At 37.3% G+C, this 8,603-nt stretch overlaps 2 long non-coding RNA genes across 2 annotated transcripts; both read left to right on the forward strand.

The window, feature by feature from the left end:
• Positions 1 to 39: 39 nt before the first annotated feature.
• LOC104266503 lies at positions 40 to 3,372 on the forward strand. The gene is made up of 4 exons (XR_717580.3): positions 40 to 54; positions 2,397 to 2,606; positions 2,661 to 2,790; positions 3,268 to 3,372. It is a non-coding gene; the product is annotated as an uncharacterized LOC104266503 (long non-coding RNA).
• Positions 3,373 to 5,801: 2,429 nt separating this feature from the next.
• LOC104266502 lies at positions 5,802 to 6,935 on the forward strand. Its single transcript, XR_003396667.1, has 4 exons — positions 5,802 to 5,816; positions 6,003 to 6,190; positions 6,245 to 6,377; positions 6,831 to 6,935. It is a non-coding gene; the product is annotated as an uncharacterized LOC104266502 (long non-coding RNA).
• The last annotated feature ends 1,668 nt before the right edge of the window (positions 6,936 to 8,603 follow it).

Below are 8,603 nucleotides of genomic sequence, written 5' to 3' on the forward strand. Positions count from 1 at the left end.
CATTTTGGTCGTCGTCGTTTATAACCAACTGGAAATGCCCACAAATGAACGAACGTAAGTTTTTTATGTCAAATATATTAGCTCTAAAAGTTACCAGCATAATAAGGTTTAACATAAGTTTTAACATATAGTTCGTGGCACAGTTGGTTAGCGTGTTTGTAACCAATCTTTTGGTTCGTCTTGGCTTCGATTGTTAACCCATATGTCTTTGGACGAGAAACTTAACGACATGTCTAGTCTTTGGACGAGAAACTTAACGACAATGTCTAATACCCAGTGGTCAGCAATCAGTTGTCTAAATTGTCAGAAACTTATAAAAGCAAAAAAATAAAAATGTTTAAAAAAATCTCAACTTACAAATCTACTCGTTAGTGCGCACGAGTTCTATGAAACAAACACATTTAGGGATAACGACTCTGTTGGGTATAAACTGGATTAATTTTTTGTTTAACATTTTAATAAGAAAATATAATTTTTAGTTTCCAATTTGTTCACTTATGTAACCAAACTTGGACAAGAATAAGTACTTGTATATGACATGGAGCCCGTGGAAGATTTCTATTGGCTAAGTCGTGGATGAAAACAAGTAACTTACTTGTATAACTTGCGATCGTACGATTTAAAAAAATTAAACATCAGCAAAACACTGTACCTTGTGTTGTGTACACGTGTCTTTGGTTCTTTGTATTCAAAATTTAATAATATATATAATACAATTTTCATAAACCATTTATATGCTTCTAAAATAAAAAAGACAAAATTAAAACACGTATTATGAAACAATTGAGTAATAATTGCTGTTGTATCACCGCCATGAGAGGCTGGATAAGTTACATTCATGTTTCCGGAAGTCCGCACAACATAACATATAGTGCCACAGTGTTAAGGCTCTCACATCATAAAGATTGAGAGTTCAAGTTTCTCTATGTTGTTGGTAACAACTTCTTAACTATTCCAAATCATCGATCATTTTACTATTATCAAAATCACCTGCTGCGTGCAATACTTTTGTGTGTAATACGTATTTACATAACACATCATATTACAGCACTGCTCTTTTATTCAGTAAACAGCGAATAGCAAATGTTGAAGTTCATACACAAAGTCGTTACATTGCACGCGCTGTTGTTCTCAGTCTTACAGAGTGGAAATTACAAAACGATTTCCCAATGCTGACTGTAATGGAAGTTTGCAGAAACGTTCATTGATTCAAAACGGAAACTTAAGCGATCGTTTTAACGAAAAAAGTTGTTTTGATGATGACAGGCTTGTATGATGTAATGCATTTAACTCTTTCATCTTCATTCGACGGTGGCTGTTATATGACAGAAATGAAAGAGTCGTTAAATCACGGGTGTTCTGTTTTATACTCCTCGTAAACGTCTACAGTTTACAACGTAATTTACCTGCGTTGAGTAATATTTTATTGTAATTTTAATGTTTGGATAACAATTTATACAACTCACCACTTTGTTGGGGCAATTACCGAGTCTTATTCACTAATGCACACATGGTGGCAGCATAGAGGCTCGATTCATAAACAAGAGGCAGACATGATTAATTCTGTAGCGCATATTTAAAAAAAGTTATCCAATTCTAAATTTTAGATTTATTGTATGAATAACAATTTATACAACCTGTAATGTACCACTTTGTCAGGATAATTACCTTGTCTTATTTAAGGTCACACATGTTTACATGGTAACAGCATAGATGCTCGACCTCTGGTCAAGAAGCAGCGGTAAATAATGTGCCATGTTAGAAAAACAAAACAAATTGAACATAAAACCATTGACTCACGATATTATCGTAATCTTTGTAATCAAACTTTTTTTTCGGATTTAATTTTATTAAAGCTGTCATTTCAACTTTCGTGTTTTCAAGAGAGAGAGAAATCCATTTAATCGCTTTGTTATTTCTTTATTGCGTTTCCTGTCTAGACATGACGTCTGCACTATAGTTAGAGATCATGGTTTCCATTTAATAACTCCCCGGTAAGTTTTTGGTTAATTCTCTCTTTCATTCATTCTCTGTTTTCGACACAGAGCGTTCATTTAGCTGATGTAATAAGCAATCGCAAAAATATTCTAAAAGTTTAGTTCATTGTTGTTGAACTATACTGAAAGATTTTACAAGCTTTTGTTGCATGTACTGTTCATGACAATAAGTATATTACATTCTGGATAATACAACGCAAGACTTCAGTGTGGTCAACATTTATTCTGCTGTATACCGTAAGACATTATCAAAATATTTCAACAAAACATGAAACAATGTCTAAAGTAGCCGCGTTTTTTGTGTTTGGGATTAGGCAAAGTTTGGTCAAATCCTGCAATAGAATTTCGATTGTTTTTTTCAGGCGTGTTAATCCTTACAGTACGTAATGCCTTATACAGGAACTCATCGGTGGAACCGAATCTACAAAAACGGCGCAATTATTAAAAAGAAAAGATTATTGGGAAGAGGGATTTATTGAGAAGAAGGAATATTGTTGAGAAGGAGAGATTATACTCCTGACAGCAGATGCATCGGAAACAATCAAACAATGCTAGTAATAAAATGCGCTTGGTTTTGCAATATTTCATCAGTTCTTTACAAGAAATAACGTAAGTAACTGATTTGCTGTTTCTATGGCTATTAGTAATTATGTTTTATTGCAGATGAACAAGTCATCACTTCTACTTTTGCTTCTTATCGGACTTCTCGTCCTCACTGAAACTACTACTACTGCACGTTTGTCTCGTCGTCGTCGTCGTTATAACCAAGAGAAAATGCCACAAATGAACGAAAGTAAGTTTACAGATACCAAACCAACCAGTTTGTTGTCGTTTTGTGTTAATTATAATAGCTTCTTAACATCTGTAAAGGTTGACAGCATATAGTTAAGCTTAATAAATTGTTTTAAATTATGATACCGTGGGTCAATGGTCCGCGAGCCTGCCTCTATCCTAGAGGTTACAGATTAAAGGCTTAACGCTGATGCCACTGTCGCCGTATTTATCCTTGGGCAAGACACTTAACAGCAATTGCTATGAAACTAGTGGCCACTAATGGGCCGTCTAAATTAATTAGGCATACACAAAATGAAATATAAAGAGAGTCACTAAAGTAATTACCACAAATTTATATAAATGATATCTATATATGTGTGCACGAAGTGTATGGAACTAAACACCTCTGTTATTACGACAGTCGTTGCTTCTACGCCATGCTAGTATAAATAAGTTTTATTGGTTCAGTATATTAATAAGAACATTTAATTTTTAGTTCCAGACCTGGAGTTCGAGGATCTTGAGTCTTATATTAGGTTATGATGAGGTTTCCGCTCAAGCTGCAAAAGTACAATTTTAATAAATTGAACATCAGCAAATATACCTTGTGTCGTGGTAACTTTATTGTAAGCCGGAACGAGTTGTTTAAGAAAATCCTATATATAAACATGCAATACAATTTCCAACACTGTCTAATTAACGCCTAAAAAATCTAAAACAAAATCACCCACAAAATTATAAACGTGGTAACTTGTAAGCGAGCACAATTTGTTTAAAAGGAAAAATCGTGTTATAGGACTGTTGTTACCACACCACGCAAGAGTAAATACACCACATTCGTGTCTTTAAAAGTCGCCACAACAAATCGTAGGCCCCCAGTGATAATTAGGTACCCCGTACCAGAGAACTATGGTCCCAGGTTTGCTGTTCCAAAAAAAATTGCCGGCCGTAATAAAAGTTAAAAAAATAGCTCAATTCCCTCTGTGATACAATCTGTTTCGAGATTATCCACGCGACGTAATACTTCGTTTATATTGTTTCTGTGTTTTGACCTTATTTCGTTGCCTTCGCGTTAGTTCTTTTTTATTACAACCGTTGGTGGACGGAGGCTACGTTGCTGCTGTGTGTGGCCGGATTGCATTTAATAGGTATGTGTTACTTTATTTGTCTTTTGTTAGTATGGTGTTTTATGTTGGCACTAGCAATATTGTGTAATTTGTAGAGACGTCGTTGGACGACTTATCGCTCACCTTTGTTTCGACATATCGCTCTCCTACGTAGAATTATTTCAGGTATATGTCCGCATTTATGTTTGTTTTTGTACTTCGTTCGTTCGTGTATTTACCCGTATTTCTTTCAATTTAGTTACAGCGAGTCTTCCAATCAACTCGATTTAAACAAGAGGGTTCAGGTTTGAACTGACTACCTACAGCGCAGAGCGTTGAGTGGCTCGGGAGCAGGTCGCCGCCGCTACACCGTCTAACCTCTAACCCAGTGATTTAAGGATCCCTGACCCCCCCCCCCCCCCCCCCCCGGGGGCCGACACGATAGAATAGCTAGCCGAGGGGAAATAGTCTTGGGGGATAGCCGGTTACGGAAAAGAATACAATTGCAAGTTGCGCAGTCAGCTCTTTAACCGACAATCATATTAATCCCTTTACCGACTTAAAAAAAAGTTTAGAAAGTTTATTGACAGTTGTTGGCATTGTGTGCCCAGAGAAACTCAGTGTAATTTTGAATATCAGTTTTTTGTGCCAGGACAGTTACACGACGCATGGATAAAATGTCTGCTGACGTAAAACAAGCGCTTCGAGGTTGTGCCGAAAAGTTTAAATACTTTTTAATTGTACTCAACGTGCTTTTGAAAGTTTAGATGATAGTCTTCGGTCTTACAGAATGGAAAATTACAAACATATTTCCCAATGCCGACTATGATGGAAGTTTGCAGAAACGTTCATGAATTCAAAACGGAAACTTGAGTGATCGTTTCAAATCCGTGACTATTCCTTCTCTCCCGGAAAACTCCAACCCCAAATACTTGTCCTCAGTGACTATTCCCCCACTACCGACTAACCACACTAACGCATGCACACATAATTTCATAGTCAACAATGCAAAATTTAGACTTTGTACCAAACTTTATTGGCTGCGCCGCTTATTGGTTTTGGGTGGGGGTTTTGTGGACGCTCACGCATGCACACATGGTGGCAGCATAGAGGCTTGATTTCTAAACAAGAGGCAGACGCGCTAAATACTGTGGCATGTTATAACAAGAGGTATTTAGTTTTAAATTTTAGATTTAATGTAAGAATAACAATTTCAACAACCCGCAATGGTCCACTTTGTCGGAGTAATTACCTTGTCTTATTTAAGGTCCCACATGTTTACATGGTAACAGCATAGAGGCTCGACCTCTGGTCAAGAAGCAGCGTTAAATAATGTGCCATGTTTGTAAAACAAAACAAATTATACATAAACTTATAGACTTACGAAAATAACATAAGCTGTGTATTAAACTTAAGAACATTTCATTTTACTAAAGCTATCAATTCAACTTTCGTGTTTTCAAGAGAGAGAATTCAATTTGCTTTTGTTATTTCTTTATTACATTTCCTGTCTAGACATGACGTCTGCACTATAGTTAGAGATCATGGTTTTGTTTTAATAACTACCCGTTAAATTTCTTTCTGGCTGTTTCTCTCTCTCTTTCTTTCTATCTTTCTCCGTTTCCGACGCAGAGCATTCATTTTCAACGTTTAGTTGTTTCTTAGTTATCTTAACGCAGTATCGACGTTCACGTCTCGACATGTGAAACGGTTGTTCAAAATGATTCTAAAGACACGAGTATCGTATATCGACGAAAGTGTACGCGAACATTTACATTAAAATGTAAAACTTCTTTTAGCTTGTGTACTAAACAGACTCAAGAACATTCGAAAAGTTTTAATTCATTGTTGCAGAACTTTTTCCTACTTTTATTGAATGTACTGTTCCTGACAATGAATTTATTTCATTCTGGATAAATCAACGCGAAACTTCATTGAGGTCAATATTTTTTCTATTGTATACGGTGGGACATTATCACATATTTCAACAAAACATGGAACTACACATGAAGTAGCCGCGTTATCTGTGTTTAGTGTTAAGCAAAGTTTGGTCAAATCCTGCAATAAAATTTCGGTTGCTTTCAGGCGTATTAATCCTTACAGCACGTACTCATGCCTTACACAGGAACTCATCGAATCTACGAACTCGAGAGCGCAATTATTGAAAACAAGAGATTTGTTAAGGAGAAGGTATTTAATTGAAAAGAAGGGATTTTACTCCTGAAAGCAAATGCATCGGAAACAATCAAACAACGCTAGCAATAAAAGGCGCTTGATTTTGCAATATTTCATCAGTTCTTCAAAAGAAATAACGTGAGTAACTAATTTGCTGTTTGTATGGCTAGTAGTAATTATATTTTATTGCAGATGAACAAGTCAGCGCTTCTACTTTTGCTTCTCATCGGACTTCTCGTCCTCACTGAAACTACCACTGCTTTTTGGCCTCGTCGTCGTCGTGGTACCCACTATAACCAAGAGGAAATGCCACAAATGAACGAAAGTAAGTTTACAGATACCAAACCAACAAATTTATTGTCGTTGTGTTAATTATAATAGCTTCTTAACGTCGAGTAACAGTTAATAAAGTTTAACATAAGTTTTAACAACTAATGCCGTGACACAAAGATTACAGCGCGCCTCTAACCTAGAGGTTACAGATTCAAGGCTCATCGCTGCTGGCATTGTGGACGTGTTTGTCCTTGGGCATAACATTTAACAACAATTGTTTCAAACCTAGCGGTCACTAATGTTCCGCCCAAATAATTAGGCATACGCCAAACAAAATATAAAGAGATTTATTAAAGTAATTACCTACAAAGTTATACACATGATATCTAATAGGCGTGCACGATGTGTACTAAACAGGACCCTTTTATTATAACGACGGTCGTTTTTACGCCATGCTAGTATAAATAAGTTTTATTGATTGTTAACAAAATTATTGAAATTTAAGTTCCAGACCTGGAGTTCGAGGATCTTGGTTCTAAGATGAGATTATAATAAGGTTTCCGCTTAAGCTGCAAAAGTACAATATTAATAAATTGAACATCAGCAAATATACCTTGTGTTGTGGTAACTTTATTGTAAGCCGGCACGAGTTGTGTAAGTTGGAAACTCTGGTTATATGACTGTTGCTGCCCCCCCCCCTGAGTAATTACGCTACATTCGTGTTTCCGCACAACGAATTGATAGGCCCGCAGTGTTAAAGCGGGCAACTCATAAGATAAGGGTTAGGTTTGCTGGTAAAAAGGTTTTGCCTACTGTCATATACCCAGTGCCTACTGTAATGGAAGTTTACAAAAGCGTTCATTAAATCAAAGCGGGAATTGAACGATCGTTTCAAAGAACAAATTTGTTTTATTCAAGAGAGGCTTGTATGATAAAATGTCATAACGCTTCCGTCTTTACTCGACGGTGGTTGGTATACGACAGTAGTAAAACGGTCGTTTTATCACAGGTGTTCTCTATAACAACAAACTTGTTTTGATAAAAAGAGGCTTGTATGATGACTTAACTCATTCTATTGATTGTTTTACGTAAAGTGTGTGGTCCAGGACGCTGCTCTAGCGGCCTACCGCTACTGACCAGACTGATGTAGGATTTCTTAATACACAGTTTAATAACATATAAAAAGTATTATCATAAAACGGTAAGAACAGTAAGGATAATGCTTAAATACACTAACGTTTTAACCACAGCAACCAAATACACCAACGTTTAACGATACGCCCAACCAGAACTGCCGATCTTGTGCAATACTAGGGCGGATGTAGGAAACAGGGGGAAAGGGCGCACTAGCGCCACGACGACCAATTATGCTTAAAGGTGAAATAAACGCGAGATGTATTAACCCAACACAAAAGCCAAACATAAAACGGAAGAAAAACTAGGAAACTATGTAGAAGAACGCCACAGCAAACTACACACCAAAGCAAAAATCTTTTAACGCTGAGGAAACAATACGTCACACTCCACAACTCATAATAATCTTACTCCTGGAGGAATTTTAAGCAATACAACAACAAAAGTTATAAATATAAAACATCACCCGGGTAGCGTGTTGACTTGCGTTTCATGCGTAACGGACGCGCACCATCTGTGCTTTCGGAACACGTCCCATCAACACCAAGGCTAGCTCCCCTGGCGTCTACATTGTCATTGTCCACTACAGACTGGACATGAGAATGTCCGACGTTTCTGTAGTGTTCATCATTGTGCTCGTCGTCGCGCACATCAGTCGTCGAAGGTTCCGCCGTGTGACTTAATAAATGCCCCCAGTAGGGTAATGGCCGTTGTGGTCGCGTTGATGGTGGTGTCTTGTCGCAACTGTTTTCATTTCTGTTGGCCCAATATGCCAAGGACCATTATGGGCTTAAACCTGTTGTAGTGTACCGTTTGTGTTTGCCGCTGTTATCTTGTATGACGTAGTTGGCTGGGCCATGACGTTTGATAATCTGAAAGGGGCTTTTGAATGGTAGATGAATTTTTTTGCATTTTCCAACCGGCACCGCTGGGTTAGTTAACAGACACTATACGTCACCGAGATTCAATTCGACTCTGTGTTTCTTTTTGTCATAGTAAATCCTCATTCGTTCCCGTTGCTGTTCTACTTTCTCGCGAACTACCTCTTCTGCCAGTAATAGTTTCTTCTGCCAATATACTACTTCTTCTGCCAATAACCCGTAACTCTTCTAAATTTTCTCCGGCTGTGTGGTTTGGTGTCGGA

This window comes from Ciona intestinalis, unplaced genomic scaffold (genome assembly GCF_000224145.3).
Source record: "Ciona intestinalis unplaced genomic scaffold, KH HT000056.2, whole genome shotgun sequence".
NCBI classification, from domain to species: domain Eukaryota; kingdom Metazoa; phylum Chordata; class Ascidiacea; order Phlebobranchia; family Cionidae; genus Ciona; species Ciona intestinalis.